This window comes from Chelonia mydas, chromosome 6, assembly GCF_015237465.2.
Source record: "Chelonia mydas isolate rCheMyd1 chromosome 6, rCheMyd1.pri.v2, whole genome shotgun sequence".
Taxonomy (NCBI): domain Eukaryota; kingdom Metazoa; phylum Chordata; order Testudines; family Cheloniidae; genus Chelonia; species Chelonia mydas.
The window spans coordinates 88,447,107-88,465,569 of NC_051246.2; the positions used below are offsets into that span (position 1 = coordinate 88,447,107).

The 18,463-nt window shown below is 45.6% G+C and overlaps 1 protein-coding gene across 18 annotated transcripts in view; it reads right to left on the reverse strand.

The window, feature by feature from the left end:
* Positions 1–18,463, reverse strand: part of SLC25A21 (solute carrier family 25 member 21) — a 373,699-nt gene that overhangs the window by 137,118 nt on the left and 218,118 nt on the right. The window contains exon 2 of one of the 18 annotated variants that reach the window (XM_037900650.1): positions 10,868–10,957. The exons of 16 other annotated variants lie outside the window; for them this stretch is intronic. The gene's annotated coding sequence lies outside the window, so the exon portion shown is untranslated. Of the gene's footprint in view, positions 1–10,867; positions 10,964–18,463 lie in introns of those variants that run through there. One more of the 18 variants, XM_043549753.1, reaches the window with a different exon arrangement.

Sequence of the window (18,463 nt, forward strand, 5' to 3'; positions counted from 1 at the left end):
AAGTGTGAATGTTAAAATAGAAAGCTGAGTACAATGAAGGAAACGGAGTTAAAAGCCGAGGGCAAAGTACAAAAACATATATTACATAGTAAAGATGCTCTTCTGAAATATATTGTATTTTTAAAAAATATTTATGGAAAAGTAAGCTCTTTCCTCTCAAACAACTAAATAGATTAACTTTCAGTGAACACTCAATAACAAGAAGACATAAATAAATATAGGGACTGAGTATTACTATTAGTATTAAAAACTCAGTGTACTGAACCATTATTCCCAAGAACTAAACTTATTCTATGGTAACAGTTTTGATTATTTTTAAAATTGACTGCTCTCAGCTTCATCATTTATAAAAGTGAAAGTTCTTTTTCTGTACCATTTTTGCCAATATAAATGCAACACTGAGATCAGAGGGCAGACCAAAGATGTCGTTAGTAGTCACCGTAGACACGTTTTGAGGTAGTAAGTTTTGGTGATGAGCTATTCATGATAACAGTGGGAAAGTGGAGGATCCAAACTGTATGCTCCAGTTTGGATCCCCCACAGGCACATGTAGTCATTCCCAGTGCGGCTGCAATTACTGACCCTTGAAGTAAGAGCACTTCTCTTATCTACAAGTTGTTATACACTCTACTCTTCTAGCACACATCAGAGCTCCTTGACATCTGCTTGCCGTTTTCTACATTCACTGCTCCATGCCCACCCATCCAGACGCCTCCATTCGAAACAACAACATACCAGAAACCGCTGTACTGATCGGTCCACAACAAAAGTGCATTGCTGGGATTGTTCTAATGTCTATGAGTGAAAATTTAATTTTTAAGTGTTCACAACTCAAAGTATTAAACCAATTTAATGTAGCATTGGGCCTTGATGGTGCAGCAGATGCAGCATGGCTGGACCCGTCAGTGGGGCTCTGTACAGGTGCAGAGGTCTGCTTGCATGAAGTCTATTGTAGAATCAGGGCTGTGATTTGTTTTTTCCCCAAACATTGTCTATAAACCGAGCTCAGTTCAATGTTTCTAGCTTCAACTACTTCTGAGCTATTAAAATACAAACTTTCAAGTAGAACAAATCAGAAAAGTGTATTTTCTTCACACTTGAGTAAATAAAATTGGATTCAAACTCCAGACATTATTTTCAAACTTCCCATAAAACCTAGGCATAGCAGTTCCTACATACAATATGATATATAACCGAGCAAAACATTTAAACTATTAAACAAATAGCATGGAGGAAATTATTTCCATCTTAATTGTTTTGTCAGCTGCTACACCATGATATCCTAATTTCCTTGTGGTTAATATAGAAGTACGGAGAAAATGCATAGCAGTACAGTATTATGGTATGGTATGATTTGTCCATGAAATTAAGGGACATTTTTAAAACGTGACCCTTTGTTTTCCACCCACCTGACCAACAATTCCTCTCTGTCCATTTCAGCTAAAAAAAAAAATCGTATTTTCTGTTGGTATATGTGCCTCAAAATATCAGAGATTTTCTATTTATATAATAATACAGATAATAATTCAGGCTCTAATCCTGCAAAGACTTAAGTATATACTTAATTATAAGCACATGAGTAGTTCCTTTGTGTCAGTTGCAGGACTGGAGCCATAAATCTGAAGCAAAGAAAGCTAATCACAGACACACCTGTACACCCCCATATGATTAGAACTTCCATCCTCATATTTGTTTCACATTCGCATCCAAAGGCCCCTTCAGGATCAGAGCTCCACTATGCTGGTGCTGTACAAATTAAGAGCTTAATCCTGCCCATATTTATGCAGGTATTCAAAGTTATTATGAACATAAATGGTTGCAGAATCAGGGCCTAATTAAAGAAAAGCTGAGACAACTGGGTGTAATAAAAAACAGAGAAGGCACACAAGAAATTAAGACAAGGGGAAGAGTAATAGGAACACGTGGTTAAAAGACTAATTTAATTACATTGCACTGATTCTAAACTAGATTTTGTGGACTCATTTTATTTACTTTAGATTTCTTTTAAAAAACCTGCACACGCTTTATTTCATACTTTTATTTCAAAATAATGATTACTCCGTATTTGGAGATACAAAAGTATTTGTTATATTTCCATGAAATATCATTTGTTCAAAATCTTGGTCAAAGTATTAAGCAAAACATCTCAGAGCAGCTGTTTTACATACTGCTGTTGAGGTATTTAAGTCTGTACACCTACACCAATTTTTGGACATACTGACAAAATAACAAGGTTTCCTCATTTCTCAATTATAGCTGTATGGGAAGTTTATGGAACATACAAAACTTGCTAGATAGCTATTTTTACCTCAGCCATCAATACTATATCTGAATGCCTACATAAAATTAATATTTAGTTATTGTTTTTTCACACTTTCTTCTCCCCTCTCCACCCCCACCCCCATATAAAATTTTATTTTTCAAGGCTGGATTAAAGGGAGAAAACACAAGTAGTATATGCCCAGAATATTAATATATACTGGCAGGGACAAGCAGTAAGAGTAGCAGCAGTTCAACATTGTTTTTAATCATATTTTTCTGGAAAGCAAGAATTGCACTGTTATTCCTAAGTCAGCTAGGTTGCTTATTCCCCCGACTCCCCACTTATTATAATTCTCATTGCTCATGCCTTGCCTGTATTGCACTAAACTAAGAACCAAATTACATGTCTGATGCGGGAACCCAGAACCTAGGTTTTCTGTTCTTATTCTGTCCCACCTCCTGTACAGAAACTGCTCCACAGCTGCCAACAGGTGCTTTACAAGTGGAGCTGCAGAAGAGTGTTTTAGCATTGGTGGGAGGGGTATGGCCTATGACTTTTCTTTCCCTTCCCCAATTTTTGATCTTCCATCTTGCACTGGCAGGAATGATTGGTGGTAGGGGGCCAAGCATTTGTTCACCCTACCCTGTTTTTACACATTAATGTCCATTTTGGGAGAAAACTGTACTGTGCCAGAATTTGGTTCTAGTTTCCTGGTCCTCACAGGACAATTTTTAATTCAGGCATTTTTCCAGTAATTGAATCCCATGAATTCCAAGTCCTTTGGCAAGAAATATGTTTTGATAACTTCAAGATTCTATTAGTTATCTGCGTTTCTCAAAGGATAAAAATCTTTCCTTTGTTCTCATCAATTCATTATGCACAAAGTTTTAAACAGTGCATAGGTAGTCCGTTTCACCAGACAGCAGTCTGCAAAATAGCTAAGGATTGTTACATAGTTTTCTAAAAAGCACTAAAAAGAGAGAAAACTGCAAGACTCCAATGGAACAGCTACAAACACAAGCTACATTTTTCCATTTACCATAGTAGTCATGCAAATCATTACAACATCCCACTTGATAGCTTGCCCAGAAATTGTGGTGGCCCTACTAAATTACAAGCAATCTGAGATGTGCACAGAAATAAAATATATTGCACTTTGTCACAAAACTTATGCACATTAGCTGGAGAAAGTCTGTCAGTGCTATGAATAACTAATTCGCTAAATATGCAATCCCACGCTGCAATGTAATCTAGCTATTCATACTAGATAGCTGCTATTTACCAATTCTGATTCTATGATAAGATGGTATTTTAAGACTGCTAGGGACACAGACAGTCCAAAAGCATACTCTGATTGGCCTGTGGGAAAGTTTAGTGATGTCACATGCATCAATTAACAGCGGTGCATAGATGGAATCTCATCAGCAAATAAAGGGCAATCCACACAGGGTGTTAAAAACATCCTACTAATTATTTTAAAGGTTAGACCTGACCCTCTTCAAAAGTTCCTGGTCTGCCTTGGCATCATCCTGAGGAATTGGCCGAGGGAACCCCGTGATAGTCTTGTCTGGCAACGATGAGGACGATGATGGTGCCCCAGGAACCTCCACATCCATTGGTGGTCCAGCAGCTTGCTCCCCTGGGTTCTCCTGGACCTGCAGGGTCTTACCCCCTGAAGTCTCCAGCACTGGACGGGGATGGGATACCAAGCCCGCTGGCCTCTCCAAGGCTCCTGACACTGATCGGGAAGCCTGGGAAGACTGGGTGAACCCCAAGGATTCCACTGGTACCATGGCACTGGCCACTGCGTTTGGGGCCATGGGGCAGGTTTCAGTGCTGATAATATAGTCAGCACCATGGGTACCAGCGGAGTGGTCAGTTCTGGGCGACCAGGATCAGGCTGAGCAGTGGCTCTTGTCCGACCGGTGCCGGTGGCTGCATCCCGAAGCCGACCTGTCCGAGCGAGACTGTCTTGGTCTGGCTCTCAGGGATCGATGGCATTGGGCAGATCTGCATCGGATATTCAGCGATCCACGCCTCACGCTACTTGACCGGTACCGAGACATCGAACGGGATTGGGTGCTATGATGAGCGAGTTGCTGGGAGGATCGTCCTGAGTAGGGAGACCTTCCTTTTGGAGACGGGCGATGACAGCCTGGAAATCGGTGGTCTCTGGTACCCAATGGGTCCCGGGATCGGTCCTGGGCCCTTGAAGATGGTTGGGGCTGGTCCTGGAGTTCTTGCTGGATGGCACGTGCCTCAGAGGGTCTGTGCCAATCTACCAGTGAGGTATGCCTCGAGTCCCTCAATCGGTGCCCCCGGTGCAGGGACTGAAGAGGGCGCCACTGAGCCTGTCAGCTGTGAACCAGATGAGCAGCAAACAGCAGAGAGGCTAACAAAGAGGGAGTTTGCCTGGGATCTGTCTGAGAGGAGGTAAGCTAAGGGCTGCATTAGGGAGGCTGTGTTGGTGAGTATCTGAGTGTCTGTTGTGGGGACAGTTTGACAGTGTGCTTGATTGGTTGTTTGTTTGAAAAGTGTGAATTGGGAATGCTTTGTTCCAGGTGAGCCTTGAGTGGGCCTAACTGTTATAAAAAGCCAGTCAGCTGCGAACCAGCTGAGCGGCGAACAGCAGAGAGGCTAACAGAGGGTGTTTGCCTGGGGAGAGCCCACTGAGACTTACATCTTGCCGGCTTCTCTGGGTAGTTACTACAACTCCTGAGGAAGCTCATAGAAGGAAGGTAATATGGATGGGGAGAGTTCAGCTGTTGTGACCTGCACTGGATGTGCCATGTTTGTCTTTCTTCCACAGGACAGAAGCGACTTTGTCTGTACAAAGTGCAAGCTGGTCTCCATATTGGAAGAGAAGGTTCAAGGTCTGGAGAAACAAGTATCGACCCTGCGTTGCCTAAGAGAAACTGAAGATTTCCTGGACAGACGTCAGGATATGCTTCTATGGCCACAATGTTCTGAAGATTCAGAGCAGGCTGTGCAGCGGGGACAGGAGGACGGTGAAGAAATTTGGCAGCATGTGACCTCCAGAAGAAGAAAGGGGAGCGTCCATGTACCAGCAGCGCAGATACAGGTAAGCAACCGTTTTCATGTTCTCTCCACAGGTACTAATGCGGAGAGTGGACTAGATGATACATCTGAGGGAAGGGAACAGAAGGAGACTCCGCCGATTGGAAGGCATGAGATGCACTGTCCTAGAGATGGGGGTTCCACGACCACCACTCCCAAGAGGAGGAGGCGGGTGGTGGTGGTCGGGGACTCTCTCCTCAGGGGGACTGAGTCATCTATATGCCGCCCCAACAGGGAAAACCGAGAAGTCTGCTGCTTGCCAGGAGCTGGGATTCATGATGTGACAGAGAGACTGCCGAGACTCATCAAGCCCTCGGATCGCTACCCCTTCCTGCTTCTCCACGTGGGCACCAATGATACTGCCAAGAATGACCTTGAGCAGATCACTGTGGACTACATGGCTCTGGGAAGAAGGATAAAGGAGTTTGAGGCACAAGTGGTGTTCTCGTCCATCCTCCCCGTTGAAGGAAAAGGCCTGGGTAGAGATGAATGGCTACGCAGGTGGTGTCGGAGAAAAGGCTTTGGATTCTTTGACCATGGGATGGTGTTCCAAGAAGGAGGAGTGCTAGGCAGAGACGGGCTCCACCTAATGAAGAGAGGGAAGAGCATCTTCAGGAGCAGGCTGGCTAACCTAGTGAGGTGGGCTTTAAACTAGGTTCACCGGGGGAAGGAGACCAAAGCCCTGAGGTAAGTTGGGACGTGGGATACTGGGAGGAAGCACGAGCAGGAGAACGCGAAAGGGGAGGGCTCCTGCCTCATACTAAGAAAGCAAGTTATCTCAAGTGCCTATACACAAACGCAAGAAGCCTGGGAAACAAGCAGGGAGAACTGGAAGTCCTGGCACAGTCAAGGAATTATGATGTGATTGGAATAACAGAGACTTGGTGGGATAACTCACATGACTGAAGTACTGTCATGGATGGATATAAACTGTTCAGGAAGGACAGGCAGGGCAGAAAAGGTGGGGGAGTTGCATTGTATGTAAGAGAGCAGTATGACTGCTCAGAGCTCTGGTATGAAACTGCAGAAAAACCTGAGTGTCTCTGGATTAAGTTTAGAAGCGTGAGCAACAAGGGTGATGTCGTGGTGGGAGTCTGCTATAGACCACCGGACCAGGGGGATGAGGTGGACGAGGCTTTCTTCTGGCAACTCGCAGAAGCTACTAGATCGCACGCCCTGGTTCTCATGGGAGACTTTAATCACCCTGATATCTGCTGGGAGAGCAATACAGCGGTGCACAGAAAATCCAGGAAGTTTTTGGAAAGTGTAGGGGACAATTTCCTGGTGCAAGTGCTGGAGGAACCACCTAGGGGCAGAGCTCTTCTTGACCTGCTGCTCACAAACTGGGAAGAATTAGCAGGAGAAGCAAAAGTGAATGGGAATCTGGGACGCAGTGACCATGAGATGGTCGAGTTCAGGATCCTGACACAGGGAAGAAAGGAGAGCAGCAGAATACGGACCCTGGACTTAAGAAAAGCAGACTTTGACAACCTCAGGGAACTGATGGGCAGGATCCCCTGGGAGAATAACATGAGGGGGAAAGGAGTCCAGGAGAGCTGGTTGTATTTTAAAGAATCCTTATTGAGGTTACAGGGACAAACCATCCCAATGTGTAGAAAGAATAGTAAACATGGCAGGCGACCAGCTTGGCTTAACAGTGAAATCCTTGCTGATATTAAACACGAAAAAGAAGCTTACAAGAAGTGGAAGATTGGACAAATGACCAGGGAAGAGTATAAAAATATTGCTTGGGCATGCAGGAGTGAAATCAGGAAGGCCAAATCACACCTGGAGGTGCAGCTAGCAAGAGATGTTAAGAGTAACAAGAAGGGTTCCTTCAGGTATGTTAGCAACAAGAAGAAAGTCAAGGAAAGTGTGGTCCCCTTACTGAATGAGGGAGGCAACCTAGTGACAGAGGATGTGGAAAAAGCTAATGTACTCAATACTTTTTTTGCCTCTGTCTTCACGAACAAGGTCAGCTCCCAGACTGCTGCACTGGGCAGCACAGCATGGGGAGGAGGTGACCAGCCCTCTGTGAAGAAAGAAGTGGTTCGGGACTATTTAGAAAATCTGGACGAGCGCAGGTCCATGGGGCCGGATGCGCAGCATCCAAGAGTGCTAAAGGAGTTGGCGGATGTGATTGCAGAGCCATTGGCCATTATCTTTGAAAACTCATGGCGATCAGGGGAGGTCCCGGATGACTGGAAAAAGGCTAATGTAGTGCCCATCTTTAAAAAAGGGAAGAAGGAGGATCCTGGGAACTACAGGCCAGTCAGCCTCACCTCAGTCCCTGGAAAAATCATGGAGCAGGTCCTCAAGGAATCAATTCTGAAGCACTTAGAGGAGAGGAAAGTGATCAGGAACAGTCAACATGGATTCACCAAGGGCAAGTCATGCCTGATTAATCTAATTGCCTTCTATGACGAGATAACTGGCTCTGTGGATGAGGGGAAAGCAGTGGACGTGTTGTTCCTTGACTTTAGCAAAGCTTTTGACACGGTCTCCCACAGTATTCTTGCCAGCAAGTTAAAGAAGTATGGGCTGGATGAATGGACGATAAGGCGGATAGAAAGCTGGCTAGATTGTCGGGCTCAACGGGTAGTGATCAATGGCTCCATGTCTAGTTGGCAGCCGGTATCAAGTGGAGTGTCCCAAGGGTCGGTCCTCAGGCCGGTTTTGTTCAATATCTTCATTAATGATCTGGATGATGGTGTGGATTGCACCCTCAGCAAGTTTGCAGATGACACTAAACTGGGAGGAGAGGTAGATACACTGGAGGGTAGGGATAGGATACAGAGGGCCCTAGACAAATTGGAGGACTGGGCCAAAAGAAATCTGATGAGGTTCAACAAGGACAAGTGCACAGTCCTGCACTTAGGACGGAAGAATCCCATGCACTGCTACAGACTAGGGACCGAATGGCTCGGCAGCAGTTCTGCAGAAAAGGACCTAGGGGTTAAAGTGGACGAGAAGCTGGATATGAGTCAACAGTGTGCCCTTGTTGCCAGGAAGGCCAATGGAATTTTGGGCTGTACAAGTAGGGGCATTACCAGCAGATCGAGGGACGTGATCGTTCCCCTCTATTCGACAATGGTGAGGCCTCATCTGGAGTACTGTGTCCAGTTTTGGGCCCCACACTGCAAGAAGGATGTGGAAAAATTGGAGAGAGTCCAGCGGAGGGCAACAAAAATGATTAGGGGATTGGAACACATGACTTATGAGGAGAGGCTGAGGGAACTGGGATTGTTTAGTCTGCGGAAGAGAAGAATTAGGGGGGATTTGATAGCTGCTTTCAACTACCTGAAAGGGGGTTCCAAAGAGGATGGATCTAGACTGTTCTCAGTGGTAGCAGATGATAGAACAAGGAGTAATGGTCTCAAGTTGCAGTGGGGGAGGTTTAGGTTGGATATTAGGAAAAACTTTTTCACTAGGAGGGTGGTGAAACACTGGAATGTGTTACCTAGGGAGGTGGTGGAATCTCCTTCCTTAGAAGTTTTTAAGGTCAGGCTTGACAAAGCCCTGGCTGGGATGATTTAGCTGGGGATTGGTCCTGCTTTTGAGCAGGGGGTTGGACTAGATGACCTCCTGAGGTCCCTCCCAGCCCTGATATTCTATGATTCTATGACAGCTGTGGGCGGGTGAATGCTGGTGGGACATCCCTCTTGATGGGGAATGGTACCGCTGAGGCGGGGACACATGCATAGATCCCAATGTGGGTTTTCCCCGAGACTGGGGTACTGCAGGAGCCAGCGAGGGTGGCACCGGAAGCGTCAGGATCTCCTGAGGTGCTTGAAGGGCTTCAGGAGTCGAAAGCACCTGAAGCTGGCTGGGGCCTGCACTGCTCTCTGGAGTTGCAGGTAAGGCATGGGATGTTGCCCGACATGGGTCTTGGCTTGCCCCCTGCCCTCTTCTTTCCCTGGTGGGAGGTAGCAGATCTCCCCCTCACAGTCTTTTTCGGCTTCTTGACTGGAGCTCATGGATGGTGCTGGGGGAGCACTGCTCATGGAGGCCACGGTGCTCGGTGCCAATGCCATTAGGAGCACTCTTAGATGGATATCGCGCTCCATCTTCGTCCTAGGTTTGAAGGACTTGCAGATACGGCACTTATCACTTTATGTGCCCTTCACCTAAGCACCTTAGGCAGCTGGTATGGGGATCGCTGATGGGCATAGGCCGTTTGCTGTGATTGCAGGGCTTAAAGTCTGGGGACCAGGGCATGCCCTGACCCCTGGCTGGGACTAACTAAAAGTTTGAGAACTACTTCTAAGGGTAACTAAGAAAACTACTATCTATAATTATTTTACAGGATTTCAAAGTTTGCAAGAACAGAGAAGGAATCAATGTTAGCCAAAGAATCAGATGTTCCAGCACCGTCACTGGCGGCAAGAAGGAACTGAGGGTGGGAGAGCCGGCGGGCACCACTCCAGAGGGCGCCAGAGCTGGTCCCCTACTGATACCTCTGAGGGAAAAACTTCCGGCACCTGTGCATGTGGCGAGCATTCACCCCTAATATGGAATGGACATGAGCAACACATCTTGAAGAAGAGATGTGGTTCCACTCCAGTTGCAACACAGCACATGCCTTTTCCCTACTAAAAACTGTTTTCATTCTGGAAGGATACATACCCTTCCCAAATTGGCTGTTAAGATGTTTTGTAATTTATATTTAAAATTAGCAAGCTACAGACTCCAACGGCAGTATGTCACTCCATGGTGTGCATTAGTTAGTGATTGGTGTACACCTTGGATGACTGAATTCCCTTGGCCTTTATCCTTCTGCTTTGCAGCACACCTGAAGCTAGCACCCATATAATGCTGTATTAAAGGAGCTGGGAACATTGTGATTATGTGACTGGCTCTCTGAATCTTTTGGATGATGTCATACTTACGTATGATACCAATTCCCAATACTGCTAAGTTAAGAGCTCATCAGTGTAGAACTGCAAGAACAAAATGCTCCTATACACATTATATTAATTGAGTAGGGAAAAAACAAACAAATTAATAAGTGGGGAATATAGATAACAGAAGTAGGTGGATTATACACATCTCAAAAATGGAATTCTTTATGCTTCTCTTTATTCTTCTCTTGGGACAAACTCTGGCTCTGAACTCTGCATACACTCTAAAAGCTGTGGCCAGGAGGGAAGTGTGGGGTACAACTGATGCACATTAATATTTGCTCCTCAAAAAACTGTACTTGAACCTCCCCAGGCTTTCTGTGCATTGTACTCTGTAAGGGATGCTCTAGTGCAGATCTGAGTGTTCAGGGAGCATCATCCATGTGTTTTAGTGCAGACACCCCATTTAGTGCAGAAGTCATTAGACACCCTCCTCACCGTGTGTTACTCATTTTCTTGGAATAACATAGTCACCAAGGAAACACAACAGAATGGAGATTGCTCATAGAAAATGTGGCAATAAACACGCCAGACACTGTATAGCTGGAACACTACATATTTATCTTGGCCTTCGCAGAGACACAGTTACGATATAAGAAATGATAATAAATATTTTACTGTGTACCTTACATTTCCTTCTAAGAAATATGTCTGACACAAAAATCAGTCAATTCATCAATCCTAAGGAAGTGTGAATTATATTGATCTTTCTTTCCTAAAAAAGGAAAAAACAAACAAAAACAACTGTTACACATTTCCTTCTTAAAATCAGCTTACTTGTTGGCTAATGCTAGTTATCTGACAAGACAAATACTTCCAGCAGCCTCTAATTGACTGTAAAAAGCATTGTTTGGAGAATAATCAATGTCTGAAACACAACGGTCCCAGCAGTCAATCTTCCATTATGAGTTCTATCCAGACTACATTTTTTTCATGGCTGCTGGCCCACGGCATCTGTGCAGACACATAAAGCTTTAACCTGTTCCATCTCAGAAGCAGCCATAAAATGCCATTTTCAGCTTTATAGATATGCCTGTCAAAGCCCACTCCATCCACATATTGTGCCTTTCCCAGATGTAATATGTGTTAATTAGGCTCAAAAGTAAAGAGTACAGGGATGCTCTGAGCATGTTGGAAAAGATTTACATGACATTCACCTTCATTTTAAAAAATGACATTTCCTTTAACTCTTGCCCATTATTCTGGTTAGCGGTGGGGTATGGGATTAGCTAATGGGACCCTTGAGCTTCTGGCAAACATTAATTAATCTTTTAGGGAATAAACCAAATCAATCCTTTCCTTAGAAAAATGGGTATAAGTGGAAAGTTCTTTTAAAAAATGCTCCGGAATGGCAGTTAGCATTCAAGTAGAATGCGATCCTCAGAGGCCTTGACTACACTGACATAATGCATCATGGTAGAAAACATGTCAGCTAAGAAGATACTGAACCCAATTTGCCCTTAGCATGGACAAGAATGTGTAAGTCCCAGCAGGTCTGAAACCCAGTCCTAGAGAGCTGCCAGGCAACCAGCATCTCCATGCTGCCATCCAGCAGCAGCTGTAACCAGCTTGTGCTCCACTACGCATGACCCACTGTGGACGCGGCCCATGGGAAGTCCCAACTCAGGAAGTCTGACAGGCAGCAGCCTCATGGCTCCTGCTCACTGCCCTATATACACCCCAGGGGCCTTCCAGGAAGTATCCAGGTAACTGTGTGGATTTCTTGCTGCCATGACCATTCCTTTTCCTGAACTCCTGGCTTCGACCTCAGTTTGATTTGGACTTTGCCTCCTTACCCAGACCCTGAAACCCGACTCAGACTCTGACTCTTGAAATCAACCCTGGCCTGGAACCTGACTGCAAACTCCTTCACAGTGTGGACACATATCCGGACCCAGTCTTCCTCCCAGAATTTTTTAATGAGGACCACCAAAAATGGAGGGGATTTATAAACCAATGCAGCCTACTGTTTCTACTCCACCTCCAGTCCTACCCCACTCACCAAGCAAAAAGTAGGACTCATTATTAGCCTCCTGGTGGCAGATGCATTGGATTGGGCCTCACTACTACTCAAACGAGCGAGCTAGATGCAATTCCTCAAGGCATTTTCTGCCATATTTGATGATCCCCACTGTATCCGCTCGGCAGAGGCAGCCCTGTGCAAACTCCAGCAGGGGCAAGGACCGGCTTCCTCCTATGCTGCCCACTTTTGGCGACTAGTCTCTGACACCAAGTGGAACAAAGCGGCACAGCTCTACCAGCTCTGTTGTGGACTACACAAGCAGAATAAGGACAAGTTAGCTCATGTGGTGGCCTGATGCCTTCATCAACCTTGTCCTACACATTGTCAATAGGGCTCAGGGAGCAACATGAGGAAAGGAAGCAGTCTGTGTAACTACCTGATCAGTGCCCCTTGGCACCTGTCTCCAAACCAGAACCAAACCATGCATCTGCATAGTGCCAACCACCATGTGACCCCTGAGGAAAAAGAGCACTGTTACTGCCATGGGCTATGTGTCCACTGGGGAGGATCTGGCCATGGTCTTGCCAACTGCCCACCCTGAGCTCTAGCAAGACGCACTTCAGGAAATTACCACACCCAGGACTGGTAGAAGGGGTTGGCCAGAATGAGCCCTGAGATAATGACCCCTTACTCTTCACTGAGACATACCCAGTTCATGGTGAGCTATCCCTGCACCTCAAAGTCCAGGTCTGTGTCTGGGTTCCAGGGGAATCTTACCTAATCTCACCAGAGTGGGCACTGGTGCATTCCAGGGCAGTGAACAACTTTATAGATGCTGATACAGACCATGCCCTGGGTATTCAGGTTCAACCAAACAATCTCCCTGACCTAGTGAAAACTACAGATGGCTCACTCCTGTCATTGGGGTTAGTGACATAGAAGACATGGCCAAGGAAAACTACAAGTGGTATACTGACTGCCAGTGCCTAGAAGGCCCAGCATTCACCGTTGGGAAAAAGTGTGGCTCTCAGCCCAAAACTTCTGCACCAACAAGCTGCGTTGTAAATGGGACTACCATACCATGGGCAATATTCCATCAGCCAGATAATCAACCCGGAGACCATGAAGCTTCTGTTACCCAGCTCCCTCAAAATACACCTAATGTTTCACATATACTTGCTAAAATCCTCCATTGACAACCCCTTCACTTACCGGGGTCAGCCGCTGCCCCCTCGGGTATGGATCCAAGAACACAATGAGTACAAGGTCCATGGACCCAAAAATCAGACAGCTCCCTCTGGTACCTTATAGGCTGGAAGGGTATGGCCCAGAAGAGTGATCCAGAGAGCCCATCTCCCTAGTCCATGCCCCTGATCTCATGGTAGCCTTCCATGAATCCCATCCAGAAAAATCCAGGCTGGTGGGAGGCATCGGTTATGTAAGACCCAGTTGGTCTATGACCTGAGCCTGTTGAGCTGCCAGGCAGCAGACATTTCCATGTTGCTACCCAGTGGCAGCTGTAAGCAGCTTGTGCTCCACCACTTGTGACCCACTGTGGACACAGACCATGGGAAGTCCTGCCTTAGGGGGTTAGACAGACAGCAGCCTCTTGGCCCCTGATTGGCTCACCACCCTATATAATCCCATAGGGCATTCCAGGAAGCGTCCTGGTTACAGTGCAGTTTCCTGTAGCTGCTACAACCATTCCTGCTCTTGAACTCATGGCTTCAACCTCGGCTTGATTTGGACCTTGCCTCCTGACCCAGACCCTGAAACCGGAGTTGGACTCTAACGCTTGGTATCGACCCTGGCCTAGAATACAAACTCCTTCGCTACTCCTAGTCTCAGGTTTGACCCTGCTCTGACCCTTGACTTCCACTGTTCTTGTTAGGATTTTGATAGGATAGTTATGTTTAAAAATATTAGCTGATCACAATTAACACTACAAAGATCATTGGTTAACCACAGCTAGCTAACACAGGTGCTAATACCAATATGGTACATTTTACCAGTGTAGACATGACTATAGAAAGTAGGGTAGAGTGAGTAGTTTCTGCATGAAAAGTGATGATGGCCTGGCCTCCTAGCTACACAGAGCTCAAGGATCAGTAGGAAATACTGGCTTCAGACCTTCAGCACCTGGGCCATGTACACTGAGTGCCAGTCCCTTTGCACAATGTACTAGGTCTTCTCACTCCAATGGCAGGACAGCCAACTTTGTGGCTGTGTTGCCATTGCTCGCTGGTTCTTGCCTGAACAGTACACCTCCACTTCAGTCCCCCAAAGGGGGGTTAAAACATAGACTGGAAATCAATTATAAGGGGGTCACAAACTTCTGGGAAATTTTACAGCAGACCTTCCAAATGAGTTGACTCATGGAAATGACTAAAAACCGGAAAAGAGTTTCTCTGGGCAGCATGTCATCTAGTGTGGCTGTTCCTCCATTCTGACATTCCCATAGCATAAGCTGCAAATTGTTCATGCTTAAGCTCTATCGTCTGGCTTTGCTGGAAGGACAGGAGACACTGGATGTGGTTTAATGTTAGTCTCTAAGGGGCCACAAGTATGCCTTTTCTTTTTGCGGGTACAGACGAACACGGCTGCTACTCTGAAACTTTATTCTTCAATGTCTGGTAGTACCCAGCAGATAAAAGTTTACAGTGCAGATAATTCCATAATCAACTCAATATATACCAGGGGGCTTGCGTCAGCCCTCCCATTTACCCATCCTGTTCCCCAGCGAACCCACTGCTGAGACCTCACCAATCCCCACTGCTGTACCAGTCATAGGAACCCTGAACGACCCCATTTCTGCTCCTTTAAAGAAAAGCTTCTTTAAATCCTTTGCCAATCCATTTTATCTGATCACCATATCCTTTCCCTAGGGAGGACCTGCAGTGGACATCTGCCACAAGGAGGTGCCAGCAGTTAGCTAGGCTGCCTCCCTTCCATAGCTACCTGGGTTCCCAGACATCTCCATTGCAGAGCGATGAGAGAAGTTTTAATGATTTTATGCAATTTCAGGATCTGGAAGGCTTATCACCGATATGGCCCATTACAGAGGAACGTGTGCTGCAGTATGTGGTGTCGTTAGCAAGCTGAGGACTGGGATCCTCAACCATCTCCACTCGCCTATCAGCCCTTACATTTGTCAGCAGGCTGAATGGTTACCCACACCCTTGCAGCAGTTTTGTAGTTCAAAGGTTTCTAGCAGAGTGGTCTCAAAGCACCAGCCCTAGAAAGGATACACGTCCCATCACTTTTAATACACTCAGGGATCTGGTGTCGATCTTGGAACCCATATGTCGTTGAGGGCAGAAGGTGGCCTTGTTCAGGGCGGCATTTCTGGTACTTTTTTTTGAGTTTTTAGGATTAGTGAGCTAGTGCCTGGGTCCTATAGGGACCCTTCTGGAAGGCCTTTGGAACTGAGGGACATACAGTGGGAGGGGCGATTATTAACCTTATTAACCTTGAGGAGGTCAAAGATGGCTCAAGGAGGCTGGGATGAATCCATTATTCTACAGGAGGGTGGTAAGCCCAGGATCTACCTGATGCTGTGAGGGCACGGACCTATATAGTCCCCCACCCTCTTCCAGTCACCTCGGGGGGATAGGTCAGCATCTCCTGCTGAGCTGATCTGCAGCTGCAGCAGAAAGTCACTCCCTGGCTCTCTAGCTCTTAAAGGGGCACACACTTTTTCCTACAAGCAAAGCAGAGGGAAGCATAAGATACACTATTATTAACCACTAGTAAATTGGTCAGTTCTGTTGCAAATAAAGCATGAATAAAAATTCCTGTTCCGTGTTTGACAGTTGGAGTATTGCAGCAAAATGCAGAAATATAGAACACAACCTGGATCTTCCAAAACACCTAAGGCATGATTACAAGGCACCATACACTAAGCTGGCATTGCACCTTGCACATGTCCGTGGAAATCTCACACTTACAAGTGGATCTTCAGAAAGGGAGAATTTGGCTTGTGATACATATAAAATTAGCTAAATGGTGTTATAGGAGTAACCCAGTATTTATACTGCTATGTTTGAGTTATTAAAAATATGACTAAGGTCTTAAGGATGCATCTTTACTTAAATGTACATCAGACTTGGTTTGAAAGCAATAGGAAAATAAATAAAAGAATCTCTTAAATGACGTAAGCTTAGTGCTGCGTTTTACCCTGGAATTCTGTATCGTATTATATTTCATCGTCTTAATTCCCTTGTTGCCCATCTGCCAGATTTGGTTTATTTTTGTTGAGACTGCTTAAAAACTGAGGGGAATGTTCCTATTTGACTACTCTGACGTTCTCCTAAACTAGATCTACTGTAGGTAATTTGCATTATTTTAGCTATTTCACAGTAAAGATAATATATGTAGATTTAATGCACCTGTGACAGGTGCAAGCATGCTATCCATTATCTTTTGGCAGTGATGCAACAATATATTGCTATCACCTATCTGTGTGGCTCCCAGAAGCAGCGGTATGTCCCCCCCCTTCCAGCTCCTACATGTAGGGGCAGCCAGGGAGCTCTGCACACTGCCCCCGCCCCAAGCGCTGCCCCATAGCTCCCATTGGCTGGGAACCGCGGCCAATGGGAGCTGCAGGGGCTGTGCCTGCAGACAGGGCAGCATGAAGAGCCGGAGGAGGGACATGCCACTGCTTCTGGGAACTGCTTGAGGTAAGCGCTGCCTGGAGCCTGGACTCCTGGCCCCCTCCCGTGCCCCAACCCCCCTACCCCAGCCCTCATACCCCTCCCGCCCTCTGAACCCTTCTGTCCCAGCCTAGAGCAACCTCCTGCACCCCCAACCCCTCATCTCCAGCCCCACCCCAGAGCCTGCACCCTCCCTCCCCCACCCCAACCCCCTGCCACAGCCTGGAGCCCTCTCCCGCACCCCGAACTCCTCATTTCTGGCCCCACCCCATAGCCCACACCCCAACCCCTAATTTCGTGAGCATTCATGTCCCACCATACCATTTGCACACCCAGATGTGGCCCTCGGGCCATAAAGTTTGCCCATCCCTGATCTATGGTGTAGTCAAAAGAAGGCAATAACCCATGGCCATATTTGAAATTCCTGCCTCCTCACACCTTTTCTGAAACCCACCCCTTGATCTTAAGGATCCAGACATTAAGTACATCTACAGGACAGAATACCATTAAGAGAGTGCACAAGTAGGTAATTGTACAAGAGATTATGGAGAAAACAACATATCAAAAATTAACAATAGGTCAGAATCGCAGCCAGTGTAAATTGGTGTAGCTCCACTAAGGTCAACTGAGCCACACTAACTAACAGCAGATGAGACGATCTGGCCCTAAAAATCTTTATGTTCAGATCTATTTGACTATGTCTCAAGAGTGCCTTAACTTTCTACTGACTATTGTTGGTATGACATTATATGCTCTTCCATAAGTCTTTACTTAACATGTCATTTAAAATTTGTTTGGTCAATGCCAAATCTGAGATACAAAATGAAAAATATTGGCAATAGTAAAATATCTCAGAACATGCATCACACTCAGCAGACACTTGAACACTGTTTATGTGCAAAAATCACAAGTTTCCTAACGTGATTAACAATAGTGGTAAAAAGGCATTTATATTTTTTCTACACATTTTTTTTCTCCAGTAATTAGACAGTATTTATGGACATTTTAGAGACTGCCCGTGTTGGCCTTAAAGATTTGACTTACAAAATAAATATCTGCATTTTAACATATTTAAGTACCGGAGTCTCTGCACACAAGTGAACTGCAATTTATCATGTAACATTCTCCATACATTTCCCAGCAAGCATTACATATTGCCATGTTGCTCACAGATGACATAATCTTTCTATCATGTGTGACTGAAAAGGAAGTTTTTTAAAACATGATTGAAGGGATCAGTGAGGTCAACACTGGGTTACACTGTATTTGCGCCATGACAGCTTTTGCTGTTTCAGTGCATACTGAACCAATATCCTTGCAATGAAAATGTGCAAGCTATATTTTCTTTGCCATTATAGTAAAATGCTTCTCAATAAACGTGTTTTCACAAGAAGTTTGCCCACTCATGTGTCCCAGAGCTGTTGTAATCTTCATTGCTCAGGCTGATCTAAGAGTAGGGACATTATTCTAATTCTTGACATGTTTAAAGTTCTCTAATGAATAAAGCTAACAGCTTATGGCTTCTTGGACTGTCACTCGATTGCCCCTGAGCTCTTTAAGGTCTTTAAAACAGGCCTCCTAGTTTGTGTTTAACTACCTTGTCCAC